The 12,246-nt window shown below is 33.7% G+C and overlaps 3 protein-coding genes across 5 annotated transcripts in view; 2 read left to right on the top strand and 1 right to left on the bottom strand.

The window, feature by feature from the left end:
* Positions 1 to 12,246, bottom strand: part of LOC144848525 (ubiquitin-conjugating enzyme E2 J1-like) — a 331,913-nt gene that overhangs the window by 221,821 nt on the left and 97,846 nt on the right. The window lies entirely within an intron of this gene.
* LOC144848454 (uncharacterized) overlaps positions 1 to 12,246 on the top strand; it is a 93,087-nt gene that overhangs the window by 7,914 nt on the left and 72,927 nt on the right. The gene's annotated exons all lie outside the window — the stretch shown is intronic.
* LOC144848266 (uncharacterized) overlaps positions 8,966 to 12,246 on the top strand; it is a 64,702-nt gene continuing 61,421 nt past the window's right edge. The window contains exon 1 of the mRNA XM_078704979.1: positions 8,966 to 9,005. The gene's annotated coding sequence lies outside the window, so the exon portion shown is untranslated. The remainder of the gene's footprint in view (positions 9,006 to 12,246) is intronic.

Genomic DNA, 12,246 nt, shown 5'->3' with positions numbered 1-12,246 from the left:
TTATGTAAGTTAGGCCTAGACACTTTTTAGATTGTACAACTTTTACGCGATGAAGTAGCACAACACATTTTAAGTAGTTTTAACTACTATTGAATTAGACTTACATTTATGCTAGAAGGATTAGTGTTAGTTAGTATAATATAATGTTTGCTTGTATACTTTAATACCACTATGGTTTACTAATAAAAATAATATACACAATTAAAAATGGTTGGTTTATGTTGATTTGATGTTAAAGATCGATGGTGGTTTGACGTGAGTATGCGATTTAGAATGATGGGGCGTACGGACAAATAGAAAATATTCTCTTATTTCAATACTCAAAACATAAATTCCCATTAATTAATCCTACGTACAGACGGACTTACACAACATCGCTTTTATTTTATACGAAATGGGCCTACAGTACGTACAGAAAACCCGAAAAAGACACACATCATATCTCATCATATTGGTGGCCTATAGAAACAATATGAAATATCGTATTCCATTTTGGTATGGAAATATCTGATGATGACGATGACAATGATGATGGTTTTGTATCAACTGTTTGCAATGATCTAATAAATGAAAAATAAACCAGGACAATAATGGACAATATCGATGATATTGAAATATGAGGATGCTGTTGAATACGTCACGATGACGACAACAACATTGATGATGAATGATGATGAACATGATGTTGGTTATGAGAATGATGCTAAACATGAGGATTCTGTTGAATACGTTACGTAGACGACAACGATATTGATGATAGATGATTATGAACATGTTGTTGGTTATGAGAATGATGAAAAATATGAGGATTCTGTTGAATACGTCACGATGACGATGACGACATTGATGATGATGATGAACATGATGTTGGTTATGAGCATGATACAAAATATGATCTGAAGATTCTGTTGAATACGTCACGATGACGACGACGATATTGATGACGAATGTAGTGATAGCGGTGATGTTGGTTATGAGGATGATGACAAATATAAGGACAAGCATTGACTCTGCAACAGTTCTGGTCTTGTGGAATTTTGCCTGCAATTCAGACAGATAACCCCCACTCAATAAGGGGAAATAAAAAAAGTATATAAAAAGACAACCAAAAACTGTAATGGAAGAACTTGCAAAATATCTGTGCGCAAAAAACGTGGCGATAACTGAAACCCAAATAATAGCACAGAAAGCAAGCGCACGTCGTCAAAGCAATAATAACAAAAAATTGACAGTTGGCCTACCACTTCATTCAAATTATAGTAGGCCTACTCTGGCAATATCTGAAACAGAATAACAAAATAACTACCCTACAAAATACACATCAAATGACAGTAGGCCTACCACCACATTCAAATAACTACCCTACAAAATACACACCACATTCAAATTACTGTGACAATGAACGTAAAGAGCGGTATGCGATAACGGTAGCGGCTACGTCAACGATCAACGTCCAGTGACTGTGAACTACCGTAATGTCTACATTATAATACATTATGGACAAAGAATTCTTTGCATCGTATATAATAAGCGTTTAATATAATAGTATTGGTATATAGACAAGTATTGATTACTTACAAAGACTGTAGGCCTAAATGTATTTCATCAGATTTTCTAGTATGATTATTGTTGCGTAACTATTTCGTTCGAAATGAAAACCACCAAATTAATACAACGGAGATTGGTCCAACAGGTAGCTAAAGCCGATTTTCCACTAGGCGAATTTGTTCTCGCGATTGGAAAGCGTCATGCTATGCGCATGCGTATTCCAGTTTCTGTCTGTCATACTCCCTTCTGCGACGAATTCTAGTTCCTTTGATTTTTCGCTGCAGCGAAATTTACTAGTTCGAATTGTTTCTACTTTTTTCGAAGCAAAATATTGCGCAGCCAATCAGAGCTCAAGAAATGAGCTATGACGTTTGATGAGCACTTATGCGAATCGAAAAACGCCTCCTCTGCCTTCAGTTCATATTTATAATGCAGTACACACACCAATCATCATGCAGTACACACCAATGGTGATGTAGTACACACCAATCGTCATGCAGTACACACCAATCGTCATGCAGTACACACCAATCGTCATACTATAGCAACTCACGCTTTCTACTACTACAAACACAAACTTAGTTACACCTATCATAATAAGTAAGATAAGATAAGATAAAATAAGATAATTTTTATTGATCCTCAAAAAGGAAATTCATTGCTCGTAAAAAAAAAACCCACTATAAATAGACAATTATTAGTAGTACTAGCAGTAGTAGTGGCACTATGCCTGGTACTAGCAGTAGTAGTAGTAGCACTTTGACTAGTAGTGGTGGTAGTAGACCCAGTAGTGACACTAAGTCAAGTAGTAGTTGTTGTAGTACTGACAGTGATAGTAGGCCTAGTAGTAGCAACAGTTGCAGTAGCATAGTAGGAGAAAGGTCTAGTAGTATATAATAATAAATTAAATAAATAGAAATAAATACGTCAACGATCAACGTCCAGTGACTGTGAACTACCGTAATGTCTACATTATAATACATTATGGACAAAGAATTCTTTGCATCGTATATAATAAGCGTTTAATATAATAGTATTGGTATATAGACAAGTATTGATTACTTACAAAGACTGTAGGCCTAAACGTATCTATCAGATTTTCTAGTATAATTATTGTTGCGTAACTTTTTCGTTCGAAATGAAAACCACCAAATTAATACAACGGAGATTGGTCCAACAGGTAGCTAAAGTTGATTTTCCACTAGGCGAATTTGTTCTCGCGATTGGAAAGCGTCATGCTATGCGCATGCGTATTCCAGTTTCTGTCTGTCATACTCCCTTCTGCGACGAATTCTAGTTCCTTTGATTTTTCGCTGCAGCGAAATTTACTAGTTCGAATTATTTCTACTTTTTTCGAAGCAAAATATTGCGCAGCCAATCAGAGCTCAGGAAATGAGCTATGACGCTTTGATGAGCACTCATGCGAATCGAAAAACGCCTCCTCTGCCTTCAGTTCACATTTATCATGCAGTACACACACCAATGGTCATGCAGTACACACCAATGGTCATGTAGTACACACCAATGGTCATGCAGTACACACGTATGGTCATGCAGTACACACCAATCGTCTTGCAGTAGACACCTATGGTCATGCAGTACACACCAATCGTCATGCAGTAGACACCAAACATCATGAAGTACACACCAATCGTCATGCAGTACACCCTAAACAACATGCAGTACACACCAATCGTCATGCAGTACACACCAATCGTCATGCAGTACACACCAATCGTCATGCAGTACACACCAATCGTAATGCAGTACACACCAATGGTCATGCAGTACTCACCAATCAACATGCAGTACACACCAATCGTCATGCAGTCAAATATTGCGTAATTTATACCGCCACCTATCGACAAAATCGAATATCACGTGACGTTTATTAGACGGCTGTAAAACTAAGGCTATTCAAACTTTATTCTACAGCAACTCACGCTTTCTACTACTACAAACACAAACTTAGTTACACCTATCATAATAAGTAAGATAAGATAAGATAAAATAAGATAATTTTTATTGATCCTCAAAAAGGAAATCCATTGCTCGTAAAAAAAAAAACACTATAAATATACAATTAGTAGTAGTACTAGCAGTAGTAGTGGCACTATGCCTGGTACTAGCAGTAGTAGTAGTAGCACTTTGACTAGTAGTGGTGGTAGTAGACCCATTAGTGACACTAAGTCAAGTAGTAGTTGTTGTAGTACTGACAGTGATAGTAGGCCTAGTAGTAGCAACAGTTGCAGTAGCATAGTAGGAGAAAGGTCTAGTAGTAATAGTAGCACTGTTGTAGTAGTAGGCAATGGTGATGTTTTGTTTCATTTTTCAGGCAGTGATAACAATTCTAAGAATAATATTTCAAATGAAAATTATGAGCTTGAATCTAATAAAGAATATTTTAATTCATTAATTGATCGTGCAAAAATATCTAAAAATCCATGGGCACAATTTGAATCACAATCAGTCAAAGATCATATGGTAGATTTTTTATGTAATATTCGATCTGAACTCATTCGTTATGAATACATAATTATTGATTAAGATATAGTTCATCGCAGCCTTACAATTATAGAAAATGTACTAAACTGTGATACTACAGCATTTAAACTTCGTGATGTGGAGGAAATGGCAATTGCATAATTTTGCCTTGCATTGAAATGTGCTGAACGATACCAATCTAAACACATAATTCCTTATGCATGTGATCGCCACCAGAATCTTGGATTCTTTAATCCTAAAAAAATAGCACAAATAGAATTCAAAATATTACAGATAGTAAACTTTAATATCAATAGTGTCACGTGTCTTGATTTTGTTCATACTTATTGCGATTTTGCAATCAGCAAAACTACAACCAACAATAACAAACGAAGAATAGAGACAGTGAGATACGAATCTGTAGAATATTTGATTACGAATAAAATATCTCTAACAACAGTAAAGCCATCCGCAATAGCATACTTAGTAATTAACGCCATTATAGAGAAACTTGAAATAAGTAGAGAGTTATACTTTTTTGGAGAATATTGAAGATAGGTGTTAAACATTCAAATTAAGATAAGTCTAAGACATTTAACATAAGTTAAGACAAAATATACGCTAAGACAAAATAAGGTACTTAAAAGAACTTTAGATATACTGAACATCGTTTACTAAGACAAATTAATTGAGAAACTTATAAAATGTGCAATATAACCAAAGTTAGATGTATAAAAATATAGAAATAAGAATTCAATATTATTAAACTGTGTAAATAAGTCTAAATGAACAAATAAACAAATTTGTATCACAAAAGAAAATGTAACCGTCGTAAAGATGATAAATGATAATAACCAGGTTATAATTAAGGTAAATATAGATAATTGTTACACTCTAATGATTAAAATAAGGTAGTAAAATTTCTTTCTCAATTAATGTAAAGTCGGAAGGTAATACAATTGTAAAACAAAATAAAATTGGAATACTTAAAATAATGTAAAATTAATCTTCACTTTTTAGTCAGTAGAAAATATATAATAAAATAATTAAAAATAGATTATAGGCAAAGTGAAGAAGATGGAAAGGTAAAGCACCCCCGTGCTATAGTAAAGAACATCAATGAAAATATAATATCCAGTCAGATAAAGTTAAAGATAATAGTGTGAAAATATTTGATTACTAAACAGTTCACATTGTGCCATTGTAAAATATAAACTTTATTCATGTTGCTTTTATATATTCTAGCCTAGTTATATTTATCAATAAATGTTATATACTAACATTTTCATTGTTTACTACAGTATTCAAATAGATATTATAACTTTTCTCTTAATTAAATTTTGTATTAAAAAAAACTATTTCATATGTCAATGTGACGTCAAAATTTCATTGTCCAATCAACATGTATTAAATCTGATTAATTATGCAAGTAAAGATATACTGTTGTCTGCCTTTATACTGAATGTTATGTTTGTTGTGTATATATTATATTGTGTGGATATTGAAATACAATTTGTTAACTTTAAAATCATGTTATTGTTTATTTTATGAAAAAATGGGTATAAGCGCACAGTGAACTTCTCTCTGATTTTAATGATCGCATCCTATTCATTATCACTGTGCGCGAGTACAACCAACATTGGGATAGTAACGCACAGGGGTAAAGCGATATTTGACCAAACAAATTAAACATCAGTTTTCCTTACATTAAGATCTAGCAATGTACAAAATACGTCCCACCTTTGCCACTAAATTACGAATATGTCTGATTTTCGGTGACAAGCACTCTTAACTGGTGGCCCAGCTGAACATGGAAATATTTATTTAGGCAATACTAGCATAAATAATTGTATTTCAAAAGGCATACCGATTGAATAAAACAGAGCCAAGCCCACGCTATATCTGTGATTGATCAGTCAAATAGAAATAATACCCTGCAAAAATGGGCTTGATTTTTGTTTTTTAGGTTTGTTATTGAGAAATAAACTAAGAACCTGCTCATTTTCATTCTTACCTATAGTCTGTCAGGGTTCGAGTTAGTTATCAATCATAGTTTGTGGAGGGATTAAGGATTTCAGATTTCTATACCCAACAAAGTGATTAAAGGGTGTTTGTTTGATAGCCAACATGTTAAAAGAGATACTGTATTGTATCAATTCAGTGTCAGGGAAAGTGTCTTTTCATCTGATTAGACGTGTACGCAAGCAGGTTATTGCAGTTTATTCGTCAGAAATGTTATACTTGTTATTGGGCCATTTTATTCATTATTAACAATAATACTTACATCTTGGTGGTTTAACAAACCATTTATGGATATAGGGGTTAGCATAACGTGTTACCTGTTTGACGCCTTTGTATTCATCAACCATTATTATATCCTAATATCCAGGTCTTTTAAAATCTTGTTATTGTTGTTTGTTTGCTTATATTTCATTGGTTGAATCTAGTATTGGGATTATTGCAATGCTTTAACGGGTATTTGTAGTTAGTATCAGGGATTCAGAATCATTTTGAGATCTGAGAACCGTTGATGTCAACTACGGATCAAATTGTGCACACGCTACGCAACAACCAAAACAGGGCAGAGTGAGTGTCATCTCCTCACTCTTCCCTGGTAGCAAGCTAACGTTACAGAGAAACTATATTTTGTGTTATTCTACATCATCGGAAAGAGATTAGTGGCCTGAGATTCTGCTAAACTGTTTTTTTAAGTAGTCTGATATATGAGTGGCTCCTAATATCCTGAAATTGAGTTCTTTTTCTACTATACCCATTTTGGTTATACTCGCGCACAGTGATACATTTCTAACTGATTTTTATCGTATCCTATTCGTTATCACTGTGCGCTAACTTTACCCATGTTGGTTATCTCGGGCACAGTGGTAAACTTCTCACTGATTTTAATCTTATCCTATTCATTATCACTATGCGCAAGTACAACGAAAATGGGTAGCGCACAGTCGTAAACTTCTAACTGATTTCAATCGTATTCATATTTCATTATCACTGTGCGCGAGTACAACCAAAATGGGTATAGTAACGCACAGTGGTAAACTTCTCGTTGGTTTTAATCGTATCTTATTCATTATCACTGTGCGCGAGTACAACCAAAATGGGTATAGTAACGCACAGAGGTAAAATTCTTGTTGGGTTTAATCGTATCCTATTCATTATCACTGTGCGCGAGTACAACCAAAGTGGGTATAGTAACGCACAGTGGTAAACTTCTCACTGAGTTTAATCGTATTCTACTTATGTTATTTCTCTACGTTATTAAAATAATGTAAATTTTACACGAAAAATTAACAAAATATTTTACCAAACAAACTACACATCAGTTTTCCTTACATTAATCTACATCTACCAATGTACAAATTATAAGCCAATTTTGATCCTTGCAACTAAATTACAAATATATCTGATGTTTGGTGACAAGCACTCTTAACTGGCTGCCTAGCTATAAATGGAAATATTTATTTAGGCAATACTAGCATAATCATAAAGCATAAAATAATTGTATTTCAAAAGGCATACAGATTGAATAATACTGAGCCAAGCCCACGTCATATCTGTTGATCAGTGAAATAGAACTAATACCCTGCAAAAATGGGCTTCCACTATAAAAGGAGGCCCACAGACACAAAATACACTGATATTGCCTTTTATAGTAGTTAAACAAGGTCTAAATTTTTCTTTTAAAAGAAATTTTCTTCGGGAATAGGATCTTAACAAAACATTGGGATTTTCACCTTTTGATTTTCTTTTCGCTCATTTTCATTCTTACTTAGACCTGTATAGTTTGTCAAGGTTCGAGTTAGCTATCAATCATAGTGGAGGGATTAAGGATCATAATGGGTACAAATTAATACCGTGATATGGTGTATTTAACGTTGGTTTGATGAGAGTAGCATCATCTGGTATAAGTCTTAGATCTTACTGTAAAAGGGATGATGATAGACGTGGTACCACCTAATTTCTGTTAAAATATTATTTTAGCTCTGCCTTCATTTTATCATTCAACATTTTTGTATATTATAATCATCCAATAGAATCCCACTCTTAAGTGATTATAAAGTTTGTTTACCCTGGAATATTCTGGTATCCTATAATAGGAAACGATAGGCTCTACCAAATCTGTTTTTGAAGTTCCCTTTGATCAAAATATTTCGTTTGTTATTGTTGGACGTTCTTTGTATTATAAGGTACAAGCAGGGGTTAGATTTGTTGCATTCGATTGTTTTAACATTCGAATATATATAGGCCCTATGTGTTTTTTTCGATATTGAAGTAATAAAGTACATTGTGTATTATTACATTAAAACATTGTGGACAATTTCAGATGTCTATACCCAACAAAGTGATTAAAGGGCGTTTGTTTGATAGGACTTAGCCAACATGTTAAAAGAGATACTGTATTGCCCCTTGTTCAAAAACAGTGTCAGGGAAAGTGTCCTGTCATTTGATTAGTGGTGTACGAAAGGATGTTCTACTGTATTGTAGTTTATTCGTCAAAATGTTATTCTTGTTATTGGGTGATTTTGTTCATTATTATACTTCCATCTTGCTAGTTTTACAAACCATTTATGGACATAGGGGTCAGCATAACGTGTTACCTGGTTGACGCCTTTGTATTCAGCAACCATTATTATATCCTAATATCCAGGTCTTTTAAAATCCTGTTATTGTTGTTTGCTTATATTTGATTGGTTGAATTTATTATTGTGATTATTACAATGCCATAACGGGTATTTGTATTTATTATCATGGGTTCAGAATCATTTGAGATCTGAGAAGCGTTGATGTCAACTACGGATTATATTGTGCATACGCTACGTAACCACCAATACAGGGAAGAGTGAGACTCGTCTCCTCACGGAAGAGTGAGACTCATCTCCTCACTCTTCCCTGGTATAGTAGCAAGCTAACGTTGCAGAGAAACTATACGTTGTGTTATTCTACATCATCGGAAAGAGGTTAGTGGCCTAAGATTCTGCTAAACTTTTTTTTAAAGTTGTCTGATAAGTGAGTGGCTCCTAATATCCTGAAATTGAGTTCTTTTTCTACAATACCCATTTTTGTTATACTCGTATACTCGCGCACAGTCGTAACTGATTTCAATCGTATCCTATTCATTATCACTGTACGCGAGTACAGTACAACCAAAATGGGTATGTAACGCACAGTGGTAAACTTCTCGTTGGTTTTAATCATTATCACTGTGCGCTAGTACAGCCAAAATGGGTAGCGAACAGTCGTAAACTTCTAACTGATTTCAATCGTATCCTATTTATTATCACTGTGCGCGAGTACAACCAAAATGAGTAGAGTAACGCACAGTCGTAAACTTCTAACTGATTTCAATCGTATTTTATTCATTATCATTGCGCTAGTACAACCAAAATAGGCATAGTAGCGCACAGTGGTAAACTTCTCAATGTTTAATCGTATTCTATTTATGTTATTTCTCTACGTTATTAAAATAATGTAAATTATACACCAAAAATTAACAAAATTGGCCGAAAATCGATTTTCTCGAAAACTAAGCGATATTTTACCAAACAAACTACACATCAGTTTTCCTTACATTAAGGTCTACCAATGTACAAAATACAAGCCAATTCGAAATGTTGACCCTTGCCACTAAATTACGAATATGTCTGATTTGTTGTGACAAGCACTAGCGGCCTAGCTGTAATGGAAATATTTATTTAGGCGATACTAGCATAATCAGAAAGCATAAAATAATTGTATTTCAAAAGGCATACCGATTGAATAGTGAGCCAAGCCCACGCTATGTCTGTAATTGTCAGTGAAATAGAAATAATACCCTGCTAAAATGGGCATCAACTATAAAAGGAGGCCCACAGATACAGAATACACTGATATTGCCTTTTATAGTAGTTAAACAAGTTCTCAATTTTCCTTCAAAACTAAATTTTCTTCGGGAATAGAAACTTAACAAAACATTGGGCTCTTCAACTTTTTATTTCATTTTTTAGTTTTATTATGTGAGAAATAAACTAAGAACCTGCTCACTTTCATTCTTACTTATAGTTTGTCAAGGTTCGAGTTAGTTATCAATCAAAGTTTGTTGAGGGATTCATTTAATTTATTTCGTCTTTTTATAAACAATAAAACAAAAACAGGACGGGATTATCAAAAAGTGAAACAAAACACTATCGAGTGACTCTCCGTCCCATTAAAGTGTAAAAATGAAATAAACTTAAATACATAAAAAGTAATACAAATATATGCAACAGTTGCGAGTCAAATGTTAAGACAGGGGTGCCGTTTACCGTACCTAAAGAGCCAACCAACATCGACAAGGGTTCTGGTGGTGGAACAAGTCTTCTTGGATAAAGACTATAACCCGTAGGTCCAGTGTACAAACTTATAATCTGTGTGCATTTTAAAGAACACAGTTCATTATTCGAGAAAAGTAGGGGGTTACCCCGGTGAACTGGTTCACAAAATAGCCTCTGTATCAGGGAGATTACCACCTATCTGATAGGACAGTGATTAATTTACTATTGGTAATCCTTGGCCACATTGCCTAAAGACATAAAATAAAAAGAAGGTTTAAAATAACATTTCATTGAGTTTAGACAGGTATTTGAAGCAGGTTTTTCTTAAGTGAATATACAAATGATGACAGGGAAAAAGCTAGACTATCTTTAAAATTTTGAGGCAAGTTATTGAACAGACGTGGAAATGAATAAAAAATATTATAATGAGCAGAATTCGTTCTTGGAATACTATGGACAAATACTACGAATTTAGATGTCGCAAATTTTGAGTAATGTACCTCTCTATTGAAATATCAATTTTCTTGTATAAAATCTTAGCGATAAAAGTAATTCCCAACAACAAAAATGTATTTGAAAAGCTCATCATACCAAGACGCTGAAGACGGATTTCATACGGAACAGTTAAATAATTATTTTGTTTGGGCCTACGAAAACATAATCTAGTGATCCTACGCTGAATTTTTTTCAAGATCCTTGACATATCGAGGAAATTCGTATTCCAGATCTGAACGGACGAGACTATTATATAGTTTAACAATAAGCTTAGGATTTCCACATCCAACTGTTCTGATTATGAAACATATCTCCTTCGATGCTTTGTTACTAGTTCGAAATACATGAGACCTCCAATCAAGTTTAGGTGACAGGTGACTCCAAGATACTTGAATGCAAAAAGTTTCATCAATGGTATCCGAGCCAATATCATACGGTATTGTGTTTAAAAGTGTGTATTTTTACCCTTATAATTTTACACTTATATTATGTTAGCGTTGGTTTGGTGAGAGTAGCATCATCTTGTATTAGTCTTAGATCTTACTGTAAAAGGGATGATAGACGTGGTACCACCTAATTCCTTTTAAAATATGTTATCATTCAACATTTTTTAATATAATCATGAAATAGAATCCCACTCTTAAAGTTTGTTTACAGTGGAATATTCTGGTATGTGTTTATGAAAGGAAACGACAGGCACTACCAAATCTGTTGTTAAATCTTTTGATCAAAGTATTTCGTGTGTTATTGTTGGACGTTCTTTGTATTATAAAGTACACAGAGGGGTTAGATTTGTTGCATTGATTGTATTAACATTGGGCCTAAATCGGGTTTTGTGTTTGACGATATTCAATTCAACTTTTATTTCAGAAAATTGTCCATATGGTATAATACATTACAAAAAAAGATAAAGGAGAGAGGACCAAAACGTTTATCTATTGGTATATAATGCCTCTCTCCATTTGTAGTACATGTTTGAATCCATTAACAAATATTATACAATTAACATTCTGTTTTCGCTTTTCATTATTCTTGTAAGCAATCGGTAAGTCGAAATCCTCAAATATTTATAAAATGATGGAATATTGTTTTCCACAAAACAATTCCTCGCACTAACAAATCTGGGTTGACCCAACAACATCCGGAAAGCATCATTATAGCAAACTTTAAGTCGGTTTATATCTTTTTAAAAATGATTAGACCATAAAGGAGAACAGTACATGTTAGTACAATATGATATGAACAAGAAACATTTAATTGATTTGGAGCAGTATGAAAATGTCCTACATAAAACATTACCTCTAATATATAGAGATCTATATTGGCGTTTTATATCTGCCTCATTTCTTAGATTCAAAGTTAACATATGGCCTACGTACGTAAAATGATCAACATACTCCAGCTCCTTATCACC

Source organism: Antedon bifida, chromosome 7 (assembly GCF_963402885.1).
Source record: "Antedon bifida chromosome 7, ecAntBifi1.1, whole genome shotgun sequence".
In the NCBI taxonomy this organism is placed as follows: Eukaryota; Metazoa; Echinodermata; class Crinoidea; order Comatulida; family Antedonidae; genus Antedon; species Antedon bifida.
The sequence above is the reverse complement of the archived record's forward strand: the minus strand, read 5'-3'. Positions and strand labels throughout refer to the sequence as shown.